Source organism: Sciurus vulgaris, assembly GCF_902686455.1.
Source record: "Sciurus vulgaris genome assembly, chromosome: 11".
Taxonomy (NCBI): domain Eukaryota; kingdom Metazoa; phylum Chordata; class Mammalia; order Rodentia; family Sciuridae; genus Sciurus; species Sciurus vulgaris.
The window spans coordinates 111694589-111710849 of NC_136472.1; positions in this window are offsets into that span (position 1 = coordinate 111694589).

The window sequence follows — 16261 nt, forward strand, 5'->3', positions numbered from 1 at the left end:
CACCCTCCGATCCAAGCTCCCAGGGTCAGTTCGGCTTCCTGATTTCAAGCAGGAAAGCCACCACTCCCTACCACAGGCACATCCATCCCTCATTCATCACTGTCACATCCCACAGAGGACTTTTATTTAACAACCAATTTATTTCCAATTTAACTAATCTGGGGATGGGCCATCTCTCTCTCTCACGCAAACCAACGATGCCCTGGTTGTAAATAGACTTACAAACGAGTGCGCTGGATAATATAAACTCTCATCACAGCAACATCAGGAGAGAGGAAAGCAGAGGGAGGGGGTCACAAGATTGCAGGGTGATAAAATATGCAAGCCCCTGAGATAAACAACCCCTGCGGCCCTCCCTCCTGGCCCCTGCACTTACAATTATTTATTTATTTCTTTCTCTGATTCCCTGGCTCACCTTGAGCTCAGAACAAATGCTTCATAAACAATGCATGAGATGCTATCCAACTCCAGGTTGGGTGGGAGCATGTAGGTAGTCGGGGAGGTGGCCATCAAATGACCCCTGGCCAGGCTCCCCTTCCCCATTCTGCCTGGGCTAAAGTCCTGTTGAAAAGTCCTCTTGCTTGTACTCTACTTGGGTGGAACAATGACCTCAGTTAAGGGTCATCTTATTCTTTACAACGGACAATTAATCAGTCGTCTACAAGGCTCTGGCTGCCCAAGGGATCATATTGATCTGCTGGAGACATCAGAGAGCAGAAGGGCTTGGGTGTCAAGTTAGCAGCTGGGGGAAGCTCACAACAGTCAACTGGGTGCACTACAGTGTTCCCCTGCAGTTCCGGAGGCTGCCTGAGTGTCCCCAGTCTCTCACTTCCTCTAGCTTCTCAGGCTGTGTGCATGACCATCCAGAGGTCATCCATGGCCAGGGCCCCAGATCAGGGAAGAATTATCATGTTTAAATGGAGTAGTGCCACTCACTGGTTAGAGGACCATCAGAAAGACCCTCACCTCTGGCTCAGCCCTCTTTCCTAAAAAGAAAGACCTTGAACTAAGATCTCTGAAATCTCTTCCAGCTCTAACCTCTGAGGTGGAGCCACAGAGAGTGTGACTGGGCTGCTGAGAGATTTATCCTCTTCCGGCCTGCACACCGAGGCCTGCCAGCACAACTTTAAATTACACCTCCTAAACTCTGCTTCACTCGGCACTTTCTCAGCCTACCTTAGAGGGCAGAGCAAGTTTATTGTAAACAAACACCACTTGGTTATTAGAAACATATTTATAGTGGTGTGCAGTTACAGGAGTGGAGACAGATTCATTCCTAGGTCAGGCCTCCAGGGAGGACCGTACAGCTGAGCTGCTCTCTCCAGTCCCCAGGACCAGGACAGATGGGCACCCCAACACAAGCCAACTGCACCCTTGTTTCTTCTCTCTGTGACTACCATAATTGCCTGTCTATATCATGCTCCTGGCAGGGGCAGGGGGTTTAGAGGGACCAACTTGCAGGCCTGCTGATTACATTTAGGAATGATGTATGTGAGAACTATTTTAAGTTCAATGGTCAACTCAGTTCTAAGCCCATTAGAAGAGCATGTTTTGGGGTTGGGAAGATAGCTCAGTTGGTAGAGTGCTTGCCTTGTAAGCACTAAGGCCCTGGGTTTGATCCCCAACACCTGAAAAAAAAAAAAAGAGAGAAGAGCATGTTTTACTGAGAGCCAGGGCACCTCTTCTAGAACTGTCTTCAGGATCCTGGCTTATGTTAAAGCTATGGACGGTGTGTGGGAATCCTGCAACTTCAGAGCAGGGAAAGGGCCCAAGAATAAGAGAGGAGGAAGAGAGGGCCTCCCAGCAGAACTTCCTCTGAGGAAGAAGATGAGAATAGGAAGAGGACAGAAGCAAGGAGTCTTCATGCCCCTCCTCCCCTGCATCCCAATGTTACATGGCTGGATTCCTCTAGTGGCCAGAAATATTTAATCGACTACTTTTGTTTGGATCTTGCATCCCTGGTAACCTGAAGATGTTACCATGGCAATCCCTGAGTAATACATCTCGATTATTTATGGCCTTGCAAATAGGGTGGGGAAGCACTGCAGGCCCCACAGAAACAGTGGGGAGGTGGAAGCTTCATTTCCTCTTCTTGCTATTCCCCAGCAGCCTCAGAGGCAGGGCAGAAAGAAGATGCCAGTGCGATTCAAATAGTTCAATGCCTTTTAGCATGAAGGGCCTCACCTCCTCATTACCTTTTTTATGTCCCTTATAAACTTTCTATTCCCCATCCCTTCTGTTCTAGGGTCCCGACAGTTGTCCGAGGTCACCCTCCACTCCCCAGGAAATAAGCTCAGGATGGATGGAGCGAGTCAGGGATATCTAGTGACTTGGGCCCCTAGTTCTAACATGAGCCAGGCTGGAAACCTGGTTACACCACCTATCATATCCATGACCTCAGACACAGGCCTTGACCTCCCAGAAGCTTTGTTTCTTCAAGTACCAAATGAAGACAAGAAATAATAACTTACATGTCAGAGTTAATGAGAGGATTAAATGAAATAAAAAATAGCATACAAAGCTCTTTGTACTGTGCCTGGAACACAGTGTTCAATAAGTAATGGTTTCATTATCAACCATCCTAGAACATCCCTATTTGTGAATAGAAGGATTGTGGAGGAGCAGCAAGGGGCAGCAAGGGGCAGGACAGAGCTGGGCATGCACTAGTTGTGCATTGGAGTGGTGGCAGGTAGCAGGGGATTTCTCTTGTCTTGTCCTCCCAAGATGGAAGAGCAACATGCGCCTCAGTGGCCAAATATAACCTGATCCCCCTTCCATTCAGTTCCTCTCTGGCATGCCATCACCCCACAAAGTTGACTCTAAGGAGAGCTGTACAGAGTTGAACATGTCCCCCAACCTTGTGAATATGACCTTATTTGAAAACAGGGTATTTACAGGTATAAGTCAAGTTGAGATGAAGTCGAGTTAAGATGAAGTCATCCTAGGTTACAATAGAGCCACCACAATCCAATGCCTGGAAGGATGAAGTCTGGACACAGACACACACTGTGAGAGACAATGTGACAGCGATGCTGCCTGGACCAGGGAACAAGGGTGACAGGCAGCTCACTGGGAGACAGGCATGAAGCAGATTCTCCTTCAGCCCCCACAAGGAATCAACCCTGCTGAAACCTAGATAATAGTCTCCAGAATTGTGAGTAACTTTCTGTTGCTTAAAACCACCCAGTTTATGTAAATTTGCCAGGGCAGCCCAAGGAAACCAGAAGATGCCCTGAGAATGAGCACTGGCTAAGATGGGTCCCCTTAGGCCTCAGGAACAGCCTCTGTCTCACATTAACTGACATGGCTAGGTCTTGGCTTCCTCTCTGGACTCACCAGCTGTGTGCCCTTAAGAGAATTGCTCACCTTTTCTGAGCCACAGATCTCAAATGGGGCCATTGTCACCTGTTCAGTCTGTTTCACAGACTTGCAGAAAGATTTACAAGTGATCCTGTCTATGAAACAGTGGATCTCACTAAAACAGGGAAGATGGGAGTGTTTATTTTCATTATGTGCTTCCTATTCCCTTATGCTGAGACATCAAGGTTAAAGGCAGGTGGAGAACTTCTCCCATTCAAACCAGGCCCTAAGACACAGTTTCTGGCCCCTCCTGTCTGTCAGTAGCCATGACATCGCCCTTCCACCCGTCCCGGGACAATGATGGCCCAGTGCATAGACACCTCTGGGGTCAATTAACTTGTAACACCAGGTGATAACTACCAATTGCCAATGAAACCATTGGGATACTGAGCAACTTGGGAGGCTCAGAGGACAAGAAGGGGGAGAGATCCAGGGAAATGGGTTTCTCCAAGAAACCATGGAGACCTGGGTTAGTCACCAAGGTACTTCTACTGCCCTGCCTCTGGTGCTGCTGCTACTCAACTGGAGCCCAGATGCTTCAGAGTATATTCAATCGTTATGAATTCCTTCCCCAAGTATCTCACCAACCAGGAGAGATTAATGCATATGGCAGGAAGGAAAACAAGAGTTGACACCACACCCAGAACTCAAATGAACTTTGTCTAAGGCTCCTTGGGCCCATTCATCTCCCTAAAAATCATTGACTCCTCCTCTAAAATTGCCTATGCCCTCCACTTTCCTTTCTCCTATGAAGAGGGTATATAAGCATCTAAATCTCATTGGGTTATGAGTCCTCACTCCCCTGGGATGCCCCCATGCACATTCCTGTCTTGTCTCCTGCCAGTTTATTTCTCACACTCAAATATGGAGCCTCCAGAAAATAAAGTGCCGCTTGCCACCGACCAGTGGGACAAACAACACGTACTCTTCAGAAGTTCATGAAGCAGCTTCCGCTTTATTCAGATAACACCCTCAATATATAAGCAGTCTCATGCATAAGCAATTGTAACCAGATATGTTCATCCAATCCTATTAAAGGTCAAGCGATCACGAGCTCAAGCATACATGTAAGATATATCTGTCCACGCGCTAGGCGGCTGAACTGATTATCATACAGCCAATGGTAAACGCTTCCTGTTTTTCTCAAGGTGCATTCAGCACGCCCTTTGGCTCTCTGCCAGTTGCCATCTTGGATGCATATGGCATAACCCTGGGCCCCGGGTCTCGCCGCCACATAAAGAGAAGGTTCTTTCACCCCTACACAACCAAAAGACGGACCCCCACCCATAGCCCTCACTCTCGAGCACACTAAATCTATCATCGGACAGATTCCTACAGATTTTCCTAAGCCTCCTCACTCAGAATAGGACATTAGTTCTCAGTAGGGATGGAAGATGACATTTGGTCAATAGATGACCCCTCCCCATCAACCCTAACCAGTGCCCCTGGCCCCTATTAGCACCCCTCATCCTGCTCCTCAGTTATTCCAGGTTCTTAACCCCTCACCATTCTTTCAACAAAGCCCCAATGCCCTCATCCTTGATTTCCTCCTCTTTTGGGGGCCCCTGTTGTGCATACCCACTCCACTCCCCAACCTGACTAACTCCTTCTCATCCTTAAGGTCTCCAGCAGGAGGTCCTCCCTAGGTGGCCTCTAGATTGTTAGTGCTTGGGCCAGCATGGCCCAGCACTTCTCCATATGCATTGCACTTGATCGTCACTGATTCATCTGGCTCCCTCTAAACTGTGAGCTCCACGAGAGCAGGGGCCTCTCTCTCCCTTGTTTGCAATAAATCCCCAGTCCCTAACAATGCCCGCACATACTAGATATTAAAGTATTTCAAATGAAGGAATAACACTTAGGGTCTTATTGTACTAGACTCATGGTATGAGAAACGAAATTCAAACTACATACAGGCCAGGTGAAAAGGACAACCCCCTCCCATATGTTCATGCCTCTGCACATCTATAATGATGAGAGATGAGAAAGTTATGTTTTCTACAGAGACTGAACAGCACTCTGTTAGAAGAGAGGAGGATGCTCTATGGATATATGTGTTGGTGTGTGTTATATGTGTGCATGCATGCACATAGTGTATGTATGCCTGTGTATGGTATGTGTTGTGTGCATGCACCCATGTACATATGTGTATGCTGGGGGGAAGCCTGAAAAGAATGCCATATTGTCCATCTGTTCCTGGCAGTGTAGTGTGCACAGGCAAAGAGTATCAGGCAACCTTTTCTCTGTGGAGGAAAGATACCTGGGCAGGTCACAGAGATGAAGAGGCCTGGGCAGAGCAGATAAGGAGGGTCTGGAAGATCTAGACCAGTGGTCCCAATTTTCAGTCCTCAAACCCCTACAGATGCCCACAAGTATTAATGGGGGTTCGTGAGCTGTTTTAACATTTCAGTATGCCTAGCAGAAACGACACATTTACCAAAGATAAGACTGCACAGACTACTAACTGAGACATCATTTTTCTGCTTTTGGCTGGAATTATATCAACTCAGTGTGATAACACTACTAATCTCATGCTGATCTGAACCCCTGATTGGCAGTAATACATGGCTTTGATTAATAAAAAATGGGAAAACAAATTATTACTTGATAAATGCAGTTTGTTTGGTAGACAAAAATCTTTAAAAATAGGGGAGCATGGTAGAGAAGGAGGGAAAGATTACACAACTGTTCAAACCACAGGCTCTCATTCAAATCCTGGATGGAACACCTACTCACAATAAATTGCACTAGTCTCTGAACTCTCTAAGCCTCAGTTTCTTCACCAGTGAAATGAGAGTCATAATAACACCCATCTCAGGGGGAATGAGATGACATAGAGAAAGCGCTTAGTTATTGATGGTACATACAGTATGCATTCAACATCAGCTCTCTTATCATAATCACCATTACCACTGTTTCTATTAGTGGGAGGGAGGAAGAGTTGGGACCCACTAGTTAGCTCATTCTGGAGATTCAAGGCAAATCTGTCATCGCTGCTTTTGCAGTGAGGTGAAAACTAGAGGTAACCGATCCTCAACCACAGGTACAAATTCTGAGGGCATGGAAAGTCTCTGAGGGCTGCACGATTTGAGGAAGAAAAGAGGATGGCCATTTACTTGACCTGTTCCCATTGATAAGGATGCAGAGCTGTTCTGAAAAGTAAGGCCAGAATTAAGAAGGATGGATTTCAGACCAGATGTCCAGACGTTTGACTTAGTGTATTAGTTTCCTATTGCCCCATAACAAATAGTCACAAATCTAGTGACTTAACACCCATTTGCTATCTCATAGTCTGTAGCTCAGACATCAAGGCAGTTTCAAATGAATTCTCTGCTTAGAGTCTCAGAAGGTCAAAATCAAAGTGCTGGCCCTTACCTGAAGGTTCTGGGAAGGAACTGGCGCCACAGTCATTTGGATTATTGTCAGAACTCAGTTCCTGTGGTTGCAGGACTAACATCGGATGCCCTTGCTGACTATCAGCCACACAGAGAACTGGTGAGCTGTGATCTATTCCCACAGGCTGTCCACAGCCCTTATCAAAGGAGCCCCTCCTCCTTCAAGTCAGTGATGACCTATCAAATTCTTCTAGGGTCCCATCTCCCAAGAGGCCCAAGGTGATCTGTGAAACTGATTCGGTATTTCCTTGACCCAAAAAATTCCACAAAATCATACAAATCAAGAAATTTAAATCTTCACGTTCACTTTAAAAACACCCAGGGAAATGCCCACACTATCAAGGGTGTACATCTGAAAAGCCACCAAGTGGGCAGGGGATGTAGCTCAGTGGTAGAGTGTTTACCTTATAAGCATGAACCCTGGGTTCAATTCCCAGCACTGGAAAAAAAAAAAAAAATCCACCAAGTATCTGAAATTTATCTGAAATATGTCACTTTATAGAAACAGCGTGTGCAATTCAGTGATTACAGTAGGTATGCCTATGCCAGACAGTGGGACTGGACACAGGGTTGGTGGCTCAAAAGAGTGCTCAGCCAGGAATGGTGGTACATGCCTATAATCCCAGGAATTGCAGGAGGACTGCAAATTCAAAGCCAGCCTCAAGGAACTTAGCAAGACACTGTTTCTAAATTGAAAAATAAAAAGGCATGGGAATGTGGCTCAGTGGTTAGATGCCCCTGGGTTCAATCTGTGGTACCAAGAAAAAAAAAAAAAACAACAGGAAAAAAAAACAAAACAAAACAAAACACCCTACTGAATTTTTGCTGCACATGCTTAAAAATGCAAAGGGAGCTGGGGGTATAGCTCAGAGGTAGAACAACTGCTTAACATGGGTAAGGCCCTGGGTTTGAACCTCCAGCACCAAAGGGAAAAAAAATGCAGAATAATGCAGAACTTGAGGATTTAAGTTGTACAGGATTTAGATGTAGATTCTCTGGTCATTGAATACTTCCAAAATGAATAAAATACCCAAAACGCACCTCCACTCTTACAGAGCTCAGGGTCAGATAAACCCACACACAAGCTCTCCCAGCCACATGGAGGTAATCCTACTAAAAAAGGACAAATTGTTTCTAAAGTAGAAGAGGCAGTTGCACAGAAGAAAACGATATTCCAGAAAAAAACTGAAAAATCAAAAACTATGGCATGGGAATAAATTCGGCATAAAATAAATGCAAATAAAAGTTTAAAAAAATCTCTCTCTGCTTCGCTCTCACTTCCTCTTCTGCCACCAGCTGGAGAAAATGCTGCTTTTAAAGGACTTGTTTAATTAGATCACACCCAGCCCAATAACCTCCCTGTTTTAAGGTCCACCATATTCCTAGGTTCCACCCCCACCCTAAGGGAAACACATCATCCCAGGTGAGGGCCATGGGTCATAGGTAAAGCTGCCCCACAGGAAGAATGTGAGAGGGCAGGGGGCTTGGGACAGGGATGAGGGCCAGGAAGGCCGTTTTCTTTTTCCCCATGGGAGGCTATAAATTTCTTTCCAATTCAATGGGGATAGTCATTGTGAAGGGATAGGAATTACTAACATAGGTGAGTACCCACTAACGCCATCACCAGGGGCCCCTGGCCCCCAGAGCCAGTTGTAGGCTAAGGGTTTTGGAAAGTAATGCAGATGGATATATGTCTCCCAGAACTGTGTGCTTCACTCTTCCCCTTCATGCTCAGCTCAGATTGAGCCCTGGGGTTAGCTTCCCTTCTGGTCTGGAAGAAGAAGGCCTTTTGTTATTTTGTGACCTTCTTCCTCTCCTCTGTAGGCTTCTGTTGATAGCCTCAGTGAATCCTCTCTTCTGTGGCTGTGACCCCAGCTCTATCAGGAGAGTCTCTCTTGTTTCCTTGGCCTGCAAAACTAGCCTTGCATTAACCCTCAGTGGATCCAAGACACTCAGGTCTTTTGCTGATTAATTCTGCTCTAGGGCCTTCTGTGCCCAAGATACAGCTCTTATCCCAACTGTGTCCTGTATGCCCAGCCTAATCTTGCACACAGAGCCCTCTAGCTTGGCCTTCCATTCAGGAGCCTTCTGGACCATGTATTCAACCTTCCACCAGCAGCCCCCCAGTTAGGAGCTCCCTGTATGGTCAGCATCCAGCTGCACAGTTCTCAATCACTTACCCAGAACTTGCTCTGTATGTCCTTTGGCACACATTGAATAAGTCACGTGACTACTCTGGCCTCCATTTACAAATCTGTAACATGGGGGCAGAGATAAGGCTTGATCAACAGTCCCCAATTCTGGCTATTTCAAGATTACCTGTGGAAATGCTCAAATACAGCTTTCTGGTCTACCCTGAGAAGTGATGTGAAGCTCTGGAGCCCAGGCTTTGCAGTCTCAGTGAACCCCACCAGAATTCTGTGCCTAGCCAGCTCTGGAGCCCAGGCTCTTTTCAAATAGAGTTTCTTATTCCTCTGAAAACCTCTGAGTCATGGATGAACCAGACAACTCCCAGCCCTTCTACCTAGGAGGCCCTTCCGCTGGATACAAACAGCTCTTTAGGAAGAGGCAGGGGGGCATTCTGCCACCTGGCTCTCCAGTGCCTTTAAAGTCATTCCTGATGTCTGTTCTATCTTGGCAACAAGATCGCCTGAGTGCAATGGCATCCTTCTCACTCTCTAGGATAAAGAAAAGTGCCCTTACCAGCAGGCAATCTTATTGGGAGGGGCAGAGGGGTCACTGGAGTATGTGGCTTCATCCTGTTCCTGCAGTTTGCTGGGAAGCAGCTTGCAGTCAAACTTCTCTGAGCAGCTGGATTGTCTCATTCGCCTGGTTGTTATGGAGAGACCCACACACAGGCAATCAAACCCCTTACCTCACCTGCGACAGGAAGCGCATAGCGACAAGTGTAATAGTGAAGAGAGAACAGATATTCCATGTCACTCTGCTCACATTATCCCCCATAATGAGCTCTGCCCGACAGCTGCTCACCAGCTCGCACAAGTACTGCTTTCAGTGCTCACCCTGTCAGGAAGCCCCGAGGGGGCTTGGGGATTTGTGCAGCCCTCTACCCCATCTCGAGGCAGAGGTTGCACCATCTCCTTCCAGACCCCAGCCACCCCCTCCCTCAGTGTCCAGCTAGACAAATGGTAGGAAAACAAAACTGCCCATAGGGGGAGTTTAAACAGCCTGTGGAAATTGGCAGGACCAAAGAGCTCCCATTTCACACATGTAGAAATTGAGGCACCTTGGTCAGTCAGATATGAGATGTAAGCTGAGACGCTTGCTCTGGGAGAAACGGGGGACTCATGATCAGACAGACAGAGCTCACTAATCCTACAGCACCTAATGAACTGTCTGCAATGTTTTAGGAAAGGTGCCTAGAAGTACCAATTTGTCAGAGAGGACCAAGACCTCTGCGGGTACAGGTGGGTGGAGGAGAATTGCACTAGGCTTTGTAGCAGAGACAGAACCTGACTACACCAGGTTAGGTGATGTCAGAGTTGCTGTGGGGAAGCAACCAGGCAGTTGCTGTCAGCTCTGCCTTGGGAAGGGCCAGTCAGGGTCACCAACATCATCTCTCTAAACAGATTCATGCCCCACTTAGAAGATCAAAGGAGAGGGAGGGAGTCAGACCTGGAATCAGCAGGTCTCAGTTCTTGGGGCTTAGGGGTTTTCTACAAGCCCAGGGTGGATCCAAGAGATGCATTTCTTTTTCCTTTTTTTTTTTTTTGGTTCCAGGGGTTGAACCCGGGGGCACTTAATCTCTGAGCCACATCCCCAGTCCTTTTTTTTTCCCCCTTTTATATTTAGAGACAGGGTCTCACTAAGTTGCTTAGGGCCTCACTAAGTTGCTGAGGCTGGCTTTGAACTTGTGATCCTCCTACCACATCCTTCCTAGCCACTGGGATTACAGGTGTGTTCCACCTTGCCCGGCGAGATGCATTTCTGATTAGCTGAGTGGTCTTACATGAAAGCCACCTAAATGGGGTAAAGGCCACCTCAATGGGACTCAGCTCTTTCCAGAGAAGAGAGAGCTGAGAGCCTGGTAGTTCCTATAGGTGCTAAGTTGCTCCTTGACCTTAGAAGGCAGCAGTAGCAACCACATAGCTCATGCCTGTCTGTGTCCTGGTCTTTATGGCTTCAGGCTTCAGGCCCAGCCAGGGATGAGGAATGGGGGCAGGCAAAACTTCCCTCTTATGTTAATATCATGTTGATGAACCAAGAGGCATTGGAATTGCCTGGAAGAGATAGCTCCCCATCTCCCACACAAGAATTTCCCCAGCAGGCCACCCTAGGAGCCTGCAGGTTGCAAAATAAAACACAAACTATTAATTCCATAATTGTTTTCTTTTTCCTCCCCAGGGCTTAGTAAACCTACTCCCTCACCCCATGTATGTTACTCCAGGCAGCTAGATGGTCTCAGATTCTGAGGGAAAGCTCTAGAGAGCACAGACCCAGGGAGGGGCAGGGTCCTGGAGGGGTAGGAGAAAAGTGGACATCTCCTCTGGGGTTAAAGATCTGCTAACCTAAGCACCCAGAGTTGCCAGACCCACCATGGGCTCCCCTCTCACCTGCAGCTGGTGGGTGGGCTCCTCAGGCCAGACAAGAACTGGTAAGCCCAGCAGAGTCAGGCCAGGCCCATCCAGCTGGACCAGCTGCAGGATGCAGGATAGGAGAAAAGAGAGAGACAACCTGCCGTGAGCAAGAAGCAGGGACTAGGAAGAAATCTCAGTGGTTTCTGAACATTAAATGAGTTGGTGTTCAAATGAGATGCAAATGACATGCAAATGAGCTTCTAGTATTTTTTAAAAGAGGCACTGGTGGTTTGACTAAGAGAATAGCAGTTAATCTCTCAGTCGCCAGAGACATCCAAAGTGACCTCTCCTAGGGGACACTCCACTGCACTTAGGAGCCGCCTGAGCTATACAAAGCCGGATCCTTGCCCCGGCCACATGTGCACACAGCACCACCTGGCCACTTTGTGAAGGACCCTGCGGAGCACCTGCCCTGGCAACTTCTCTTTCTTTGTTCTCCACAAGGCAAATGGATAAGAAGAAAAAGGCACCCCCAGCTCTAGAGTTCACAGCACCATGGAAGTCTAGTGGTCAGGGGGTCCTGTCGTGGGGTGGGTACCTTATTATACATGAGAAGACCTGACCAAGGCCAAGCAGTAGGTCTGTGCCACAACTAGGGCTCTGAGGCCCACACCTTGCCCACTCCACTTCAGGGTTTCACGAGAACCTCACTGGCTGTCCTTGAGTGAGAATAGAATTTCCCTTCTGAGACACTCAGGAGGTGGGTCCTCACAGGGTCGCTCAACTCCACACAGTGCCTGAAGTTTCTCCAAACTTTGTGGAGACCTAATCCAACAAAGTCTCCTGCTTCCGTGGCCTTTCCCAGTCCAGACTGGCACAGACATCCTTAGATGAGTCTTCCAACCCCTGGGCCCCAGGGTGTCCCCAGTTGGGATCTGGGAGTACCAGAGGAAGAGAGAAAGTGATCAAATAGCTGAGAAGAGTGTATTGCTCAGGCAGATGGGCTCAGCCCTCACAGAGCTTAAGGGGCTTGAGATGCCAGAAAGGCACTCCAGAGGACAAAGGGGAGCTGGCTTGGCCTCCTGCGCAGACAGCAGCTGGGGAGGAGGAGAGGCCGGCTGGCCAGGAGCGGGGTGCAGTTTGGGAAAGAAAGTCATAGTCTACGGCTGCTCCTCAGAGGGTTCCCTGTGCCCAGAGGAAAAGTCAGCCCCTCTTGGAACACACCATCTCCCTTTCCACTCTCCAGGCTCCCAGTCAGTCATTCCCTGAAGTCAGTCCAATCTCAGGACCCAGGTCCTCCAACTGATCATGGGGAGGAAGTGAGGAGGGAATAAATGAGGCTTCAAGTCCTGACATTCCTGGGCTCAGAAGCACTCTCTGGCAGACTCATTGAGTTCAAGGCTAGTTCTTCCTGTATGCTTCGTGGCTTAATGAAGACTTGATAAATGAATAGATGAATTGATTGCCTAATCAATTTATTATTCCTGTCAGTGAATTCTTACTCCCTCCCGAGGACTTGCAGTCTTTCCATAGAGCCACTCAGTCTGGCCACAGAGGGAGTCCCAAAGTCACCAGGATGGGTGAAGGTGCATTGGCACCAATGATGAGCACATTTTTCAAACTTTCCCAGACCTGACAAACCTCACCTCCTTGCTGGTTCTGAGAACTCCTGGGGGTGGGATGGCAGGGGTAGATGTCACTCCTCCCATGATTGTCCAGATATCCGATTATCTAGCCAGTGTTTCACATCCTACTTTAATCCCTCCCACTGAACACAGAGGAGGTTGTGCAAAGCAAAGACGAAACCCTACTGAACTCCAGTCCTCTCTTCTTCAGATTCAGAGTGCAGGATGACTTGCCCAAGGTCACAGAGCTAGCCAACAGCCACATCTTGCGGACCAGCCTGAGGAGAGAAGGTGGAGAGCTGAGAGAAGTTGTCTATGTGTTCCAGCCCACCAGGTTTCATTTGGTTCTGCTCTACTGCTGCTGTAGTGTTGGGAAACAGACACCTCTTTGTGGGCAGTCGCCAGCCTAGTATCACTGTACAATGCACCATCCAACCTGGGGCTATTCAAGTGTGAAAGGGGGGTTCTATATATACATATGTATGTATATTTATATATGTGCGTATATTTATATATAAAATTCATGGAACAGTAGGTATAGACTTGGACTGTCCCAAGCAAACAAGGATGTAGGTCATCTGACCAAGGCTATTCCATGAGGCCCTGACTTCTTTCAGCAAGAACCCCACCTTAAGCACCTGATGGTACAATGCCTCATCTGCAGGGATGTGGCATTCAGCCAATGAGGTGAGATCTGGGAACCTGTGCAGCAAAATATGACGTACATGTTGGACTGGAGGGAAGTGAAAAGTCAGAAAGCTTTCACAGCACAATTTGCATCTTCCATTTATTAATCAGGAAACTTTTAGTCTTTAGTGTGCCCAGCATAATGGTTGGTATTGGAAAAACACGGGCAAATGGCACAGTCCGCAGTCGTGTCCTTGTAGAGTTTATAAACCACTAGAAATATTTAACTTTAAAGATCAGATCATTTTCTCAACAAGGAAACACTAGTGACATGCGGCCATGCAGAAAACACAAGGGCTGCGCTTTGTCTAAGGAAGTCTTGATTGGTTTGACTTCCAAATTCAAATCAAGTCAGTATGGCAGGTGACCACTTAGCAGTTAGGTGACTTTGAGTAATTCATTTAAACTCTCTGAGGCTCACTTTCCTCACTTGTAAAGGAGAATGATCTCTACTTCATGGCGTGAAACAAAAAATGAGGTGTTAAATGGATACAATGCTTAGCACATTGTACAAGGTAGGTGCTCAACATACATTACTTCTCTCTTCTTTTATTTCCAAACAGGTTTACATTCTTTGGGCCTTCCCTCTGCTCTGCTGTCCTCCCAGCTGTTCTCCTCCCATTGTGCAGCCCAGGAAACTCCTATTCATCCTCCAACGCACAGTATAGTGAAAGTCAGCAGAGAGTAATAGCTAAGAGTTCAAGCTTTTGACTCAGTGTTCCTGGTTTAAATTTTGATTCTGCCAGTTACTATGTGATCTGAAGCAAATGACTTAATTTCCCTGAACCTCAATTCCCTCCCGCTTCATAGGATTGTTGTGAAGACAAAATGAGTTAAGGAGAACACACTTGAATCAGCTCGACTTCATAACAGACACCGTGTAAATTTAAAAAGAAATAAAATGGCCAACTCTGATATCATCCCCTCGAGCTTTAAAAATCTGAAGTGTTTCTGAATGAAGCTGAGTCTGTGGTACCTCTTGTAGCTGTAAATAATCCTATTCTTGAAGACTTGCCTCCACATTGGCCAGGGTGGTGTGTGCCTCATAGGAAAGAGTGACAGTAGAGTGAAGGCCAGCAGACGGGCTGCAAATTAAGTGAGGAGTCAGAAGAGGGTTTTTAAAGGAGAAAGGCCTAAACTTGAACTGTCTTGGGGACCCCAAAGTCTAGAATCCAATCCAAACCCCAGGCTTAACTACCCCTCCTTTCTACACTTCATAGCTAGGGAGCTTAAGAACTGGCCAGATGCTCCACTGAAATGGCTCAGCCACAGCCCTTCTGGTGGAGCTTCTCAAGGTCATTGCAAACCCTGGATCTGACAGCCCTTCCTTGTGGCCTCTGCTCTCCTTTCTAGGAGCATAGTCGCACCAAGACTGAATCTAGCTTCAAGAATTCAAGATGTATTCAGTTCACTCCCAACCTTCCTCCTACCCACCACCAGCCCTCTGTTCCCAGGAGCTAGGCAGCAATGGCTGTCAGGAGATCCTATCTAGCCCTGGCTTGACATTTCAACAGCCCGAGACTCAGAGATAAAAGTTGTCACCAAAAAAAAATTCCTTCCCTTTCTCCTCCCTTTCCCTCTCCCTCTCCCTTCCTGGAGACTCGAAAGGCATCAGAGTGGACACCAAAGATGGTCTCAGTCTCTTTGCTGCTGCTGCTGCTGCTGCTGCTGCTACTGCAGCAATTCCTGCTTTTTGGGGGGTGGGGACCTCACAATTGATGAATAGGAAGAAGCAGTTTATCACCTGTGCTTTTATGATTGCAGCAACTAAGGGGAAAAAGATGTCCTTTCAGATAAGCATTTGAAGGAGGGGGAGAAAGATTTTCAAAGCTTCCTTTGTTCTCCTGGAGAGCCATGCCATAGAGCTCTGGCAGACAGCCCAGGAGAAAGGAGGATTTTAAAAACACAATCTGAGTTGGCTTCCAAACCGCTACACCATCCCTGTCATCAATTAGGGATGTTACTTAACAAGGGTTTGGGCTGTTGTCTCATCCAGCCTGCTCCTCCTAATTCGATGCAGAGTGGTGATGAATTCTTCAAAAAAAGGGCTCCATGTTGCAAAGGTCTTCTCCTCAGCCCCCTGAAACTTGAGGTCAACTCAAGCTGGGCTGGCACAGGCCTCAGGAGCACATGGCTTGCAGGGAGATAAGAGAAGGAACTTTCTGAGGCCCCTCAGCGCAGGCAAAGAGCACAGACCCAGAACTCAGAGAAGGGCAGGAAGGATCATAAGACCTTTGGAGCTTCCTAATCGTAAGCATATCAGCACACAACCACAGAGCCTCACACGTGTGCGGGAAATGCATATGTTCAAAAGCGAAGCGCTGTTTTTCTAGTTCAAATGAGCTGAGCCCACTTCAAGACTTGGTCTTCAGACTGGGTTTCCTACTCATCTCTCCAGTTCTCTTTGGCATCAGACTCCTACCTGCTTGGATAAGGCCCTAATGCACCCCTGCCTAGCTCTTGACAGCTCCCTGTCAAGGGTGTCCAATAGTCTGGACACAGTTCTCTAGAACTCCTATTTGCTGGCAGGGTCACTACACCGTCCAGGTGGACCACCATCCACATCACCAGTGTAAAAACCTACCCGACAACCTGCTCCAACACCTCCCAGCCCCACCCTACCGCTGCACCTACACCAATTCACAGAGGCTACTGA